Source organism: Puma concolor, chromosome A1, assembly GCF_028749965.1.
Source record: "Puma concolor isolate L17-30 chromosome A1, mPumCon1.1.hap2, whole genome shotgun sequence".
NCBI lineage: Eukaryota > Metazoa > Chordata > Mammalia > Carnivora > Felidae > Puma > Puma concolor.
This window is the reverse complement of record NC_141667.1, coordinates 222,354,389-222,370,140: the sequence shown is the minus strand read 5'-3', so window position 1 is coordinate 222,370,140 and position 15,752 is coordinate 222,354,389. Positions and strand designations below refer to the sequence as shown.

The 15,752-nt window shown below is 40.5% G+C and overlaps 1 long non-coding RNA gene across 1 annotated transcript; it reads left to right on the top strand.

Moving 5' to 3' along the window:
• Positions 1-2,782: 2,782 nt before the first annotated feature.
• Positions 2,783-7,041, top strand: LOC147584795 (uncharacterized). Its single transcript, XR_015253443.1, has 2 exons — positions 2,783-3,325; positions 3,410-7,041. It is a non-coding gene; the product is annotated as an uncharacterized LOC147584795 (long non-coding RNA).
• The last annotated feature ends 8,711 nt before the right edge of the window (positions 7,042-15,752 follow it).

Genomic DNA, 15,752 nt, shown 5'->3' with positions numbered 1-15,752 from the left:
ACATGAAATTCTACTTGATCTTTTAAACCATGAAGGGAATACCAGCTTCCACTTACCTGGTCAGAGGTGGGTCAGCTCATTGGCTCCATTTCTGTGGCATCCCCCTCACTCTATGCGACATCCTTATCCGCTGGTTGGCTCTCCTTGAGGTAGCAAAATAGAAACCAGTAGCTCTCAGGTTGACATGCTTTTTCTTCCATGTGAATGCATCTCTTCTCCTAACCATCAAACCAAAAGCCTGGACTTCTTTCTGTTTGGACATATCCAGCCCTGACCTAACATCTCTGAGGAATGCCATGGCTGATTTGCTTAGGCTTGGATGACACACTTCTCTGAGAACCAGCTGCAACAAAAGAATGGATTCCACTGACTGCCTAAGGCCGATCAAGATCCATCCTTGGAGCTGGGAATAAGGTCAATTATATTCAACCCGTGGCTGGGAAATGTGGAGGGAAGGAGAGAACGGATGCAGAATAAGCATCTTCAGAATCCAAATTACTTATGACTCTCTAGGCCTTTCATCCCATGGTATAGCTCTCTTTTCTCTTTCTGAGATATTCTTTCCCCATTTGATCTGTCTGGCAAACTCCTACTCTGCTCTCAACTCCAGACCAAGCATTTCACCCTCTGTAAGATCTTTCAGGCTCCCTCTTCCCAAACAGTGGATTAAGTCCTTCTGTGTACCATTCTTATACCCAGTGCAAACTAAATTTATTGCCTTACTCGTTGTTCATGGATTATTTGTTTGATAGATTTATCTCCCCCCAATAGACAGTTAAGTTCTTGAGTACAGAAACCCTCTTTTTTGTAATCCTTACTTTTGACATTTATAAAATGACCAGAGCATATATGAGTACCCTTTAAATAAATTCTGAGTTTTGTTAATTCTACTAGAGATTGATCACCACCTGTTGATGACCTACTTATGTGCTCTGTGTGGAGGTGTGACCTCCTCTGATGTCTAACCTCAAGAAAGAGACAGATCCTCAAAAAAAGTAAATGGAGCCAGGAGCAAAAGAAACAGAAGACGAAATGCCTGAGTCACTCTGGTTCTTGGCCTTCTTGGTCCTGGTTGAGAGGCAATCTAGAGGTCCTTGAGTGTCCAAGTCTTACTAGTTTCCAAAAGCACCCTCCAACCATGAAGGCAGTTCAGGCACCAGACAACAGGCTTTCCTATATGAACCTCAAGCTGGAAACCTGGCCAACCAGATTACCTACTTCCATGTTATGTTCCATGCTGTGATAATTTTATTATTCCTAACCAAAAAAGGGAAAGCTTGCTCTAAATAGTATTTCCTTTCACCTTACAGCTCCAAAAAAAGAATACCATCTTTTACCTTTCCTCAACTCCTAGTATCTCTAAGGGGTGGAGCAAAGAATTGAACATTTCCAAAAAAGGAAGTGGAATGATCGTCCTTATCAGCAATTGTTTTTAACACACTTACTTTTGGTAGGGCACAAACACGTGTCACTGAGAAACGTAAGAAGGCCTTGCAAAATTTCAGGGAAGCTAATAATGAATTCACAAATGATAAGTGGTCTGCAAATAATAACATTGATTATAGTAATGCAAGTATTCTGGAGGACCCTGGGATTCAAAAATGAAAAGACATTTGCTGTAGTAGATGCCAGTATCTGTCATTAGAGTCATAAAAGCAGCAGAAGAGAGGCTCTATGACCTAAGTGAAGTCACATATAAATGTAACAGCTAGAGACCATGAATAAGTATATGATAGTGTAGTATAAATTATACATCTGTGATAGCACTGCGGCAACATTATTTGACTGATTACTGAGGGAGTGATCAGTATGGAATGATATTAGTCAGGAAAGGCTCTTGAAGGGGTGAGTCACAGGTTTTCGAACAAGAGGCTGACATGATGTAGTTGGCACTCAAAAAATATTGTCTTAGCAACTCTGTAGAGAATGAACTGAGATGGGAAAGCACAAATCAGGGAGACCAGGTAGGAGGCGGTAATGCAAACGAGGTGATGGGCGCCTGGACTGCCGTGTGGGCTGTGAAATAGAGTTGGAATGGCTTAGAGAAGGCGATGCAGTAGGTTGCATAATAGCGTGGGCCTTGCAGACAAAACTGATTTGGGCACCGATCCTGGCTCCACTGACTGGCTGTGTTACTTGGGTAACTAACCTACCTGCTCTGGGTCTGTTCCTTTATCTGGAAAATGCATTTGCGGGTGCTTGTTGTTTTTGCTATCCAGTATTTGAACGTCCTTCCTAAGCAAATCTGAGTGAATCCCAATGTAGGGGGAAGACACGCAGGGGAACCTGCTTCTCCCACCAGGCCCTTGCATCTAGGGCATCGATCGGCACGTGCTCTGAGTAGGACCAGTTGGTGCCCACCCGCCTGTCTGTCTGTACTGCGGAATAGTGATGCAAAGACACTGCAGTCGGTGTGAGAATCTTTGAGCTCTCCCTGCTGAGATTAGAATCCAGAAGTGTGGTACCTGGCTGGCTCAGTCATTAGAGCATGTGACTTTTTTTTTTAATTTTTTTTTTTTAATGTTTATTTATTTTTGAGAGAGAGAGAGACAGAGCATGAGCAGGGAAGGGGCAGAGAGAGAGGGAGACACAGAATCGGAAGCAGGCTCCAGGCTTCGAGCTGTCAGCACACAGCCCGACGCGGGGCTCGAACTCATGAGCCACGAGATCACGACCTGAGCCGAAGTTGGACGCTCAACCGACTGAGCCACCCAGGCGCCCCTAAAGCATGTGACTCTTGATCTCAGGGTTGTGAGTTCAAGCCTCACAGTGGGCATGGAGCTTACTTTAAGAAAAGAAGAAGAATCCAGAGACATGGTGGAACACGTCCTCAGAAATTGTTACTGAGGTAGGATCTCAGTTTCGTGCTCTGCTTCTTCCCTTGGCTCTGCCCTGAACCCAGTCCTCTACCTTCCTATGGGCTGTGTGAGTTGCCCAACACCTTTCCAGTTAATTCCTCTTCTGTTTAAGTTACCTGCCATTTGCTCTCAAGAACCCTGACTAGAACATGACCTCATAGGACTATTTTGAGGATTGAATAAGACAATGTATATAAGGCCTTTAGCCCAGTACTTGTCATGGGTAAACACTTACTGAATCATTGATCTGAGAAACAACAAAGAAATGACAGAATAGTGACAGACTTGGATACTTGGTTAGTTGTGGGAGAAGAATAAAAAGGAAGAATGGGGAAGGTAACACTAAGTTTACAAACCTGTCTTCCACATCCTTATTCTACCTCGAACAAGAATCTAGAAGCCAACAGAAGGATGGCTAGGCGTTAATGGCGAAATACTGACCTCTCAGCATGTCGACTGAGAACAAGGTAGTTTACTCACATGACAAAGTCTAAACTTGTCAGCCTGGCCCGTAAGGCACTTCATAACCCTGTTCAAACCTGCCTTTCCAGCCCTGAAGCTTGCCACTCCCCAAGAAGCATCTGACGCCATACTCAAATCACGCTGCTTGGTGTCCCAAGAACACATCGTGTTATTCTGAGCTCTGCTGCCTCTCACACTCTACTCTCTTTGCCTGAAATGTCCTTCTCATCCTCCTTCAACTTCAACTCATTTAGGACTTGGGTTGCATCTCTTACCCTCAGTGAAGCCCTTCCCTAATTCCTTCCAGGCAATGTTACATTTTCTTCTGAAGTGCTCTTTTTTAAAAAAACGAAATTCTTTTCCATCATTTTTTAAGTTTATTTATCTTCGAAAGAGAGAGGGAGAGCACGCGAGCAGGGGAGGGGCAGAGAGAGAGAGAGGAGACAGAGAATCCCGAGCAGGCTCCCACGCTGTCAGTACAGAGCCAGATGCAGGGCTTGAGCCCACAAACCACGTGATCATGACCCAAGCCGAAACCAAGAGTAGGATGCTTAACTGACTGAGCCACCCAGATGCCCCTGAAGTGCACTTTGTGTCTCTCTCCTTCACTCCCTTGGGTGGCCCCAGACCCCACGGACTGTGGTTTGGCCCTCCTTGTATCGCCATTGCCTGACATTGTCTGGATGCAGCCAGTACTTCACAGGCTCATTGTTGAACAGCCAGAACGTTCCTTTATAATTTGGTTAGAGATAAAAGGGTATGTGTCTAAGACAACGTGATTCGACAATCCACAGACAAAAGTCAGTTTTGTTCATTATGTGTTTATGTATTAAGTAACAAATACAAGTCCTTTTAACTTCCCAGGTCCTGAAGGGCAGAGTTCTGTGTTAACTCACTTTGTACCCATTGGGTTTTACCCTAACCAGCAGGCCAAAGGACTTGGAATCCTTTTTAGGTGTTGCTTTGATGTAACCAAAGCAGTGTTACTCGTATGCTGAAGAAGCTGTGGTTGGAGACCCTGAGTGTAAGAGGCCAGCCCAGCAACCTTGGTCAGGTTTTTCTGTACTTTGAAGCCCTGATACCTGTGACTTACCCAACTCATCTTTCCTGAATAGGAACGCTAATGAAAATGATTATTTCCATTTGCAGTTCCCCAAGTTAGCTTAAGCACAGGTTTCCAGAGAAACATAGCCATGAGGCCAAAATTTAGTTTTATCTTCCATTGCCCTCAGAAATTATTCTTCTTTATCTCCTAAAGACATTTTAAGAGATTTCACTTTTTTTTTTAATGTTTATTTATTTTTGAGAGAGAGAGCGTGCACAAGCAGGGGAGGGACAGAGAAAGGGGGAGACACAGAATCTGAAGCAGGCTCCAGGCTCCGAGCTGTCAGCACAGAGGCCCATTGTGGGGTTCGAACTCACGAACTGTGAGATCATGACCTGAGCCGAAGTCGGATGCTTAACCGACTGAGCCACCCAGGCACCCCAAGTGATTTCACTTTTAATTTAATTTTTAAATAAATAATACATTCTGTGGTTCAAAATTCAAAAGTATACAGTGCAAAGTGTGTCCCATCACCTTGCACCCTGGCCATCTGGCTTCTCTCCCTGTGGGCAACCACAATTATTGCTTTCTCATGCTTTCTTCCCAAGATATTTTATGCACAGAAGGAAATATTTTTCAATTTCCTACTATGTGTTACAGAAAAGTTAAATTAGCACACATTGTTCTGCATCTTACCTTTTAGTCACTAAATGATATATCTTACAGGTCTTCTCATATCAGTACATATCAGTGCCTACATTTTTTCCTGGCCTTTAGGGTTTCTCCCCCAATCCTTTCTATTTTATGAACAATTCAGCAGCTCTTTTAAACCTCCTTTCAAGGAGCGCCTGGGGGGCTCAGTCGGTTAAGCATCCTACTCTTGGTTTCGGCATAGGTTGTGATTTCACAGCTCATGATTTCGAGCCCCATGTCAGGCTCTGCGCTGTCAGCCCAGAACCTGCTTGAGATTTCTTTCTTTCCTTCTCTCTCTCTCAATAAATAAATAAACACAAAAAATTTTAAATAAAGAAATAAATTTCCTTTCAAACTTCCTAACCAGTCTCTGCCTTCTTTATTCTCAAAAAATGCTGTCTCTCTTAACTCACAGAGGAAACAGAAACCATTAGATAAAGATGCTCTCAATTTCCTGCCACCTGTCTACCTTGTACTTCAGACTCCTTTGGTTCCAAATAGCACATGGTTCTCAGGATATGCACGTGCTCTGGTCTCTGCCTCTTTCCGTATGCCATTCCCATTCTTACCATCCTCGATTTGCCCGGGGAGCTTCTGTTAACCTTTGAAATCTGAGTTTGGAAATCATGCCAGAGGGAGTCAATCCACTGATGCGGTGTGGTTCATCTATACCTTGTTCCTCTTCCACTGTTGTGATTATGCTGGTTTGAGATTTGTTTACAAGTCTATGCTCCCATAGGTCCGTGAGCACCTTGAGAACTAATTCATTTCAGGATGCCCAGCACTTAGCACAGAGAGTCTGGTAACAGAAGCTACTCAATAAATATTTGTTAAATAAATGAATAAATAATGTGGAAGCGATCTAAGCCACTCTGTTATGGCAAGTATTTGCAAGACAGTAGAATGAATCTTCAACTTTGCACAGTGTAGCAGTAACAGTGCTGGGCCTGAAATAATCATGAGAACCCATGCTGGCCCACAGAAGCAGGAGACTTTTCTCACGTGTTCATTGCTCTGTCCTCAATGTCTAGAAGAGTGCCTGGCTCTTGAGCGCTAAGAATGAGGCTTTGTGTTATATTTGTATCCTAATCTACTGAAGACACCCTTTATTTCAAATACTCTGCAAGGAGAAAGCTAGAACATATCCAGTACCCAGGCACGGGTAAGTTATCAGAAAGCCAGTGAATTAGTTTAAGTTGGACAAAGTCAACCAATTGACTTTTACAAACGTATCATATAGATTAAATGAACACATTTCCCATAGCCTCAGGTTTTTCCAAGTTTAGTGGTAATCACATGCTTCATCTGGGAACTAAAACAAAAACCTCACAGATACTCTTGAGGAGGCAGGGCTCTCGGCTCGTCTTGTATAAACACCAAAGAGCAGTAACGTGACAATCAGGCACAGGGGCTCTTTGATATAAACTGTGGACACAAAGTGAAGTAAGACCTTTACCCTGCCTGGCCTGTCTCCTAAGAGGGCTCTTTCTTCACTGTAGTCCTTTGGTTGCCAGAATGCAGATACTTTCCTGCCCTTTCTTCCTTGTCTTACTGAACAGTAGTAACATGCAGTAATATACATAGTTATAACATACAGTAATGTCAATTCTCTGTCAGTTTATGAAAATAAGATTGTTTCACCCTGATGCTTCTTTTTTTTAATGTCTATTTATTCTGAGAGAGAGAGAGAGAGAGAGAGAGAAGGGCAGAGAGAGAGGGAGAGAAAAATATCCCAAGCAGACTCCACTCTATCAGTGCATAGCCCGATGTAGGGCTCAAACTCATGAAACCGTGAGATCGTGACCTGAGCTGAAATCAAGAGTTGTACGCTCAACTGACTGAGCCACCCAGGCACCCCTCATCCTGATGCTTCTGATCAAACACCATGGTGACCCACAGACTGCTTTTAGACCAAGACTGAATCAAAATTTCATGTTTATAATTTTTATTTCCACTGTGTTCAATAAATATTTGTGGACTGACTGACTGAATATTTTGCCATTAATTAGCTCTGTAACCTTGGGCAAATTTTATTTACATTTTCTAGGCTTCATTATCCTCATGTATGCAATAAAGTTTGATTGTCATATTTCTCAAACTGTTTTTAATAGTTAAAACCCATTCTTCAAACAAAGTCTTAGAACCCAATATGTAACAGAAAAAAGTGGGGCTACTCCAAATAAAATAGGTTCGGAGACCTTTAGACCCCTTGCTTCACCTTGTCCTTCTCCACCCTTGTCTCTCTTCTGAGCCACTCTGCTGAACCCCAGGGCTCTGTGAGGTACCATCTAAAAACATCTCTGCACGTGGGGCACCTGGGTGGCTCAGTCGGTTGGGCATCCGACTTCGGCTCAGGTCATGATCTCGCGGTCCATGGGTTCGAGCCCTGCGTCGGGCTCTGTGCTGGCAGCTCAGAGCCTGGAGCCTGTATCAGATTCTGTGTCTCCCTCTCTCTCTGGCCCTCCCCCATTCATGCTCTGTCTCTCTCTGTCTCAAAAATAAATAAGCGTTTAAAAAAAAAAATCTCTGCAATCAATGATCATATATTTAACATTGACCCCTGACTTGTAAGGAAACTTATTGTCATTAGGGACCAGAGATTCCCAACCTGCAGCCTCTTAATCCTTAGGGATTAAACAAGGTAAAGCCATTGAGGCAAATTAAAATATAAAGTTTCTTTGCTTTGGAAAGTATTATATCAACTCAACTAATGTCAGTTGATTACTTAATGCCAAGCAGAATTGAAAACTCTATATATCCTTGATAAGTTAACAATGAATATGAACATGTTAACAATGAACTACGAACACAGCAACATAATTACATTGCTAACATAATTTTTAGTAGACAAAATTTCTCAATACATTATGAAAATGAGGGGGTGGGGCTAATGAAAAGAATCCCTAGGGAGTGAAAAGGGTGACAATAATGATGATGAATTAATTCCATTTTCTTCCTTCTTGTACAAGTAAAATGAGGCAGGGAAGGGTGGAGTGGCTTGCTGAGGACCTGACAGCTTTGCAGCAGAATCTGCAGCAAAACGCAGCGCTTGTAACATCCAGCCCAGTCCTCTTTCCCAGCCATGTTGCGTTTCTCTATGAGTTTAGGCTTTACGGTGTCTGGGACCACAGTCACACAGCTACAGAAGGATAGAGCATCCTCATTATCTCAGTATTCATGATCTGAATTCCTGAGGTTTGAAGTTGAGTAGGAGAGTAAGAGTCATCATAACCTAGAAATGTTTACTTATCAAATGACGGCTTATGAAACCCACTCAAATATCCAGCTCCATTAAACATGAGCATTGATTCTCCCCTTCGGGATCAGCTCCTTTGTCAGGTCTCCAGCTGATGACTGCATTTTTATACATATTTGACAATATAGTACAAATATAATGCAAATCAACTACAAAGAGAAATTGCACATCCTGCAAAAGCTATAGAATTTTTTGAGATTAATGAAAGAAGGCCCGTGTGCTTAGTCCATAGTGCAAGAGAGGGAAAGATGTGGGTGATATTGATGAAGCAGACAAAGGACAGATTAGGGAGGGACTTATGGCTGTCAGTGGTTTTCATTTTCATCAGTACTGGGAATTTTGGGGGGCCTTTAAGCAAGGGAAGTGACAATCAGATTTATGTCTAAAATTTTCATTTTGACACTGGCAAATACTGTAAAATATATGACCTTGCAGTTGTATTCCTGTGATTCCATCCCATGGGTGCATCACCACATGTATGAAATGACACGTGTGTGAGGTTTTTATTATTGCATTACTTGTAAGAGCCAAAAAAGGACCCAGTTGTGATGTGCAGCAGAGGGGGCCTGGTTTAACAATGATGGGATGGCCTGCTGCTGTGGAAACAGACAAGGAAGGTCTCTATGTACTGATATGGAAAGAGTTGTAGGATGTGTTGATAAGTGAAAGAAAGCAAGATATAGAACGGTATAGAACAATGTCTCTGGTAGGCTACCTTTTGTGTAATAAGTTAGGAGATATTTTTGCATATGTTTGCATTTGCCTAAAAAACCCAAGAAGGATTAAAAAAAAAGAAAAGAAAAAGACACCAATGGAAATGATTATCATTAGAGGGTCGGGGTGAGAAATGCAGGAATGGATACAAGACTTCTGTGGGCATATGTTTTTTTGTAGTATGTCGAATTTGGAACCATGGAAATGTAGTACCTCATAAAAATAAATGTACATTTAAAAATCACTCTGGCTGCTCTGTGGAGAGTGGTTGTAGGGACAGAAGAGTAGGAGCTGGGGGTCCATTTAGAAAGCTACTGATGTAGGAGCGCCTGGGTGGCGCAGTCGGTTAAGCGTCCGACTTCAGCCAGGTCACGATCTCCCGGTCCGTGAGTTCGAGCCCCGCGTCAGGCTCTGGGCTGATGGCTCAGAGCCTGGAGCCTGTTTCCGATTCTGTGTCTCCCTCTCTCTCTGCCCCTCGCCCATTCATGCTCTGTCTCTCTCTGTCCCAAAAAAATAAATAAACGTTAAAAAAAAAAAAATTTAGAAAGCTACTGATGTAGTTCAGGCAAGGGCTGATGGTGGCTAGACCAGAAGGTAGCCGCGGAGGAGGTGAGAAGCAGTTGGCTTGAGGGTATAGAGCTGATGAATTTGTTGATGGATTGGGTATAGCATGTGAAAGAAGAAAAAAGGAATCAAGGATAATTCCTAGATAGTTGTCTAGAGCAGCTAGAGGAGACAAGATGGAGTTGGGGGAGGGAGGCCAAGGAAGAGCCAGAATCAAGAGTTCTCTTTTGGACGTGTTGAGACCATGTTAAATGGAAAGGTCCACGACCAAAAAGGAATACCTAGAAGGATGAAGTCAGCAGATTCTTCCAAAGATCAGTTCAGCTCCCCTGAGTTCAAATTAAAAGAGTGAGAGACCCCGACAAAATCAATAAAACCCTCAAACAAATGTCCATCTTCATTTTTGTGCTACACAAATCAAGTAGACAGGAAAGAATGTCATTTGTGCTTCTTTGGAATTTTATTGGGGAAAAAAAACTAGGTTAAAAATTCGGAGTCAATCATCTGATTTGTTCTTGGTTCCTAAAGTCAGCCTGTAGTTACCACGATAGCCTACATTTTGTTAAATATAAAGTAAAAGAAATATAGTTTCATAATTTTTACTTCTTTATTCAAGATAAAGTTCAAATCAAAGATTTTTCACTATTCCATATGAAACGTAAGCGGCCTTCTCGAAGTGGCCTTCCCAGTGTCCTGAACAAAGTGCAAACAAATGTAATTTGGGAAACAAATACAAACTTTTTCTCTTAGACACTAAGTTCACATCTTTGTTAACAGAATGACTTACTACATAACCTGGACTGATAATGGGGCAGGAGGTAGAGAGTAACAATTTTTCCTACTTTACCTCTTGAGGAGGTAGTAAATATTTTTGGGTAAGAAAAAGAACTGCTTTCTGAAGAATTCTACCTTCAACTATTAATTTGTCTTTTGTGTGTTAGCCCTGAGTAGGACAGACTTTGGGAAATGTTCCAACGTTAATGTAAGTCAGGGTGTTACGAGCTGTGCTTGCTGCAATGCCCAGTGTCTCAGAAAGTTCAGGATGCCAAAATAAATTACCACGTGGCTTAAACAACAAACATTTAGTTCTCACGGTTCTGGAGGTTAAAAGTCTCAGCTCAGGGTGTCAGCAAGGTCAGGTTCTGGTAAGAACTCTCTTCGTGGCTCTGTCTTCACATGGTCCTTCCTTGGTACCTACAGGGCAGAGAGAGAGAGAGATACCTTGTATATCTCTCTTCTTTAAGGGCACTAATCCCATCATGGAGGCTCCACCCTCATGACTTAATCTAACCCTAACTACCTCCCAAATGTCTCAATGTCCCATCTCCAAATGCTGACATGTTGGGGATTATAATTTTAACATATGAATTTGGGGGTAGGAGGGACGGGACACAAACATTCCCTCTCTAGCTCTCAGCCCAGAATCCCCTTCAGTTTGGAAACCCTCATACCTCCAGGTGCCTGAAGTGTTGGCTGCTGATAGCTTACAACTAACTGAGTCCTCCCAGGGACTTGCCAGAAGGAAGCCGCCTCCCTTTCGTTTAGGACCCCTCTCCTTGGTAGGCGAGGGATGGCACACTGAGGAGAGAGTACAAAGAGTCAGTCCTCTTGCCTCAATATGGGACAACTTGGATGAGCCCCCACCCCCCTTCCTGAACTTCCCACGAGGGCCAGTGAGCCTCTCTCTGTCTTGCTTCCCTCACCCCCTGACAGGTAATATTCCCCAACACACTTGCTGCACACAAATCTTGGTCTCAGCTTCTATTTCCTGGGGGATCCAACCAAAAACACGAGTAGGTCTCATTAACAACATATTCAAATAATAACAACATATTCACATCATCCAGATTTCTCTACATTTGGTGTAGGTCAAGGCACAGCGTAAAAGGCAAACGTGGTGGAGTATGGCACAAACTATTGGACACTCCCCAGGCTTGCTTTCTGCACTTGGCATATATCATCCCCACATTTGTGGAAGAGAAAAACCTCTCGTAGGTCTGTTTGGCACCACATGTTTTTGTCTACCACAGGGAGTAGTCTCTTGGTGCATTATAACTGATTTCAGAATGCATTACAATGAGAGAGAACCAAGTTTTGATCCCATTATGCTAGAATTTATTTGTGTTTCTTAAAGAAGCATAACAACAGTAAGCCAAATTTCGGTCCTAGTATTCTCGGAAAAAATGAAGAGTAAGTAACAAAATGAAATAGCCGGTCCGGCAGCTCTCCTGGAGAATTCCCCAGCAGGGGTTATGTGGCTCCATCTAAAAAACAGGACTCAGATGCTGAGCTGATTTATCATACACATAAAAATTCCCAGGTCGTAGATTTTTCTGCTAATTCACTTCTGTCATTTTAATTTATTAAGCCTTCATTCAGTTCTCAAGATCCTTTATGACCATTAGTCAGATTTTTAAAATACAGCACTGTGCCGGCAGGATTTCACAAAGAATATTCCAGCTCTGCTTTCCCCTCTTGTCACTCCGCCATAGCTCAGCATTTGGAGAAGTCCAGAGGATTTTTTTCATGGTACCAAAGTAGCCTCATTTACATTCAGAGATTTAGTCACAAAGAGAATTTGTCTTCAGGATTCTCTTGTATTTTTTAATGGTAATTTCTCCATTTATTCCCCCCTCAATGTTTGAATTTTGTCATTCTGTATTAAACATCTTGTTATTATGGGGGTGCCTCAGTGGCTCATTCGGTTGGGTGACCGAGTTTGGCTCAGTTCATGATCTCGTGGTCCATGGGCTTGAGCCCCATGTCAGGCTCTGTGCTAATAGCTCAGAGCCTGGAGCCTCCTTGGGATTCTGTGTCTCCTTCTCTCTCTACCCCTCCCTGCTTACACTCTGTCTCTCTCTCTCAAAAATAAGTAAACATTAAATTTTTTAAGAATCTTTTTATTATGTAATTATAGAAAAATGAAAAGTGGGATAAATGAAAAAGAAAAATTATCCATAATCTTGCCAGCAGAATAAACCTTGGTAGTTGATTGACATCCAGACCTTTGCCAAAATAGTACATATAGATAGCATTTACAATTTTTACAAGATACATTCATGCCATTTTATAATTTAGCTTACTGATGTATAATAGTGTCCATATCAATAAATAAACCTTTAAAATATTATTTAATAGATGCATAATATTTTATATTATGGAATATATCATAAATATAACCTTACTATTAAACATTTACATTGTTTCCTTTTTTTAACTTTTATAAATAGCGTATCAATGGACTTGCTTGTAAATAAATCCTTGTACTAATAACTGGTTATTTCTCCAGGGCAAATACTTAGAAGTGGGATTTCTGGATCAAGGAGTGGGTACATTTTTAAGAGTTTTAAAAACACTATTGCAAAAATGTTTTAATTTATATTCCCACAAAGAGTGGTTGAAAATGTCCTTTCCCTACACCTTTGTCACCCTGAATATCATTCTTTTTCATCTTTGTTAATCTCATAATCTCTTGTTTTTAGTTGCATTTCTTAGATTTCTAGTGAGACTGAATTTTAAAAAAGTGTTTATTGGCCATATAGTTGCTTCTTTTGTGAACTACCTGTTCATGTCCTCTGAATGTAAAATACTGAATTCTATTATTTCCTCTTACTGAATTTTAAGAGCCTATCTATACACGAGCAGACATTTCTCCAGAGAAAACATAAAGATGGCCAACCGACACATGAAAAGATTCTCAACGTCACTGATCATCAGGGAAATGCAAATCAAAACCACAATGAGACATCATCTCATACCTGTTAGAATGACTAAAATCAAAAACACAAGAAACAAGTGTTGACAAGGAAATGGAGAAAAGGGAACCCTTGTGTACTGTTGGTGGCAATCCAAACTGGTGCAGCCATTGTGGAAAAACAGTATAGAGGTTCCTCAAAAAGTTAAAAATAGAATTACCATGTTATCCAGTGCCACTACTGGGTATTTTCCCAAAGAATACAAAAACACTAATGCTAAAAGATACATGCATCTCTCTATTTGTTGCAGCCTTATTGGCAATAGCCAAAATATGGAAACATATATATACATATATATGTATATATAACACATATATTTTAAATATATAAAGGAATATATATACGTGTATATACATAACACACATATAATGTGCACATATATATATGCACATACACATTATATATATATACAATATATATACAATACAATGTGTATACACACACACACACAATATATATATATATCTTTAACCTACCAAATTTGATTACAGCAATGAGGTAGGAATGTCTCTTTTTTCCTATTGTTTAGGCAATTGTACCAACATTTATGAAATAATACATCCTTTCTCTCTTTGATTGAAGTGCTATTATTAATTATATTAATATATAATTGTATTAATATATGATAAATTTTTTAATTTAAATCTGCTTGTAGACTTTTTATGCTGACTGCGTGTTCTGTCTGTAAGTCCCATGCCTGTACTGTACTTTTAATCAGTATCATTTTATAATGTATTTTGACATCTGATATGACCCTTATCTCCTTGTGTTTGTCATCTTTAATGTTTAACTACTCTTCTTTTTTAAAATGTCCATTATTCTCACATATATATTTTTCTATATATATTTTTTAACTTTATTTTCTACAGCAGTTCTAGGTTCACAGCAAAATTAAGAGGAAGGTACAGAGATTTCCTATATATTCCCTGCTCCCACACATGCACAGCCCCCTGCCCCCAGTATCAGCCTCCCCCACTGGTTGTACATTGGTTACAGTTGAGGAACCTACATTGACATATTTCTTTCATATATTTTTATACTATATTCAAATATATTCCTTCATATGTTTTTTATGCTTATTTTGTCACATTTCCTCTTCCTCTCCCCACCCCCCCCCCCCACCACCCCAAATCCTTTTGGAGTTTCCATTGGGAAACCAAATTTATATGTGAGTTCAGGAAGAAATTACTCTTTACAATATTAAAATATCCAAAAACAGAGTTAATCCTTGCATTTATTTAGGTCTTTGATTATGACCCTCGATCAGGATTTGTAGATTCTTCTCTTAGCCTAGCGTATTTCATGTTAAGTTCATTCTTAATGTTGTTATTGTTAAAGAGGCTATTTTTCATTATATTCTTTGACTTTAACCCAGTCTATTGACTCATTTTAAATTACAGCTTTATTGCCATATTATTCAAATACTCTAAAATTCATCCTTTTAATGTGTACACTCCAGGGCATTTTAGAATATTCACTGGGTTTTGCAAGTATTACCACTGTCCACTTTAGAATATGTTTGTCACCCCAAAAAGAAATCCATGCCTATCAGCAGTCACTCCCCTTTTCCCCTCCCTTGCCCTTCTGTGTCTCTTCATTAGCTGTTTCTAATCTATTTTTTATAATAAAACTGTAATCATAAGTATAGTTTCCTGAGTTCTGTGAGTCATTCCAGTGAACTATCAAATCTAAGGGAGTCATGGAAACACCTGAGTAATAATAGCTAATTAAGCAGAAGTGTAGATGGCCTGGAACCTCCGAGGTGCAGGTAAAGTCATACAGGCAATCTTGTGAGGCTTGTGCCCTTTACCCTATGGGGTCTGCACTCACTCTGGGTAGTTAGTGCCCGCCTTCAATTGCAGTACATCCAATTGTGGCAGAAGCACAACAGACTTCTTTTTGTGTGCTTTTTGACCAATTGTGTGTTGGCTTTGGACAAAAGTCTGCTTAAGTCTGTTGGCCATTTTTAAATTGGGTTGCTTATCTTTTTATTATTGAGTTACTAGAGTTCTTTATATATTCTGAATATCAGATATATGAGATAAATCAGATATATAATTGGTGAATATTTTTTTTCCATTCTGTTTGTCATTTTTTCCCATTTGTGGTGGTATCCTCTGAAGCAACAAAGTTTTAAAGTTTGATGAAGTCCCATTTATCTATTTCTTATTTTGTCATTTGTGCTTTGGGTATTACATCTTAGAAACCATTCATTACCTAACCCAAGATCACAGAGATTTACTCCTACATTTTCTTCTAAGAGTTTTATAGTTTTAGCTGTTGTTTTCAGATCTATGATCCATTTTCAGTTAATTTTGTGTATGGTGTGAGGTAGGGGTCCAACTTCATTATTTTGTAGATGGATATTCAGTTGTCCCAGCACCTAGCCTATTGACTTTTAAATG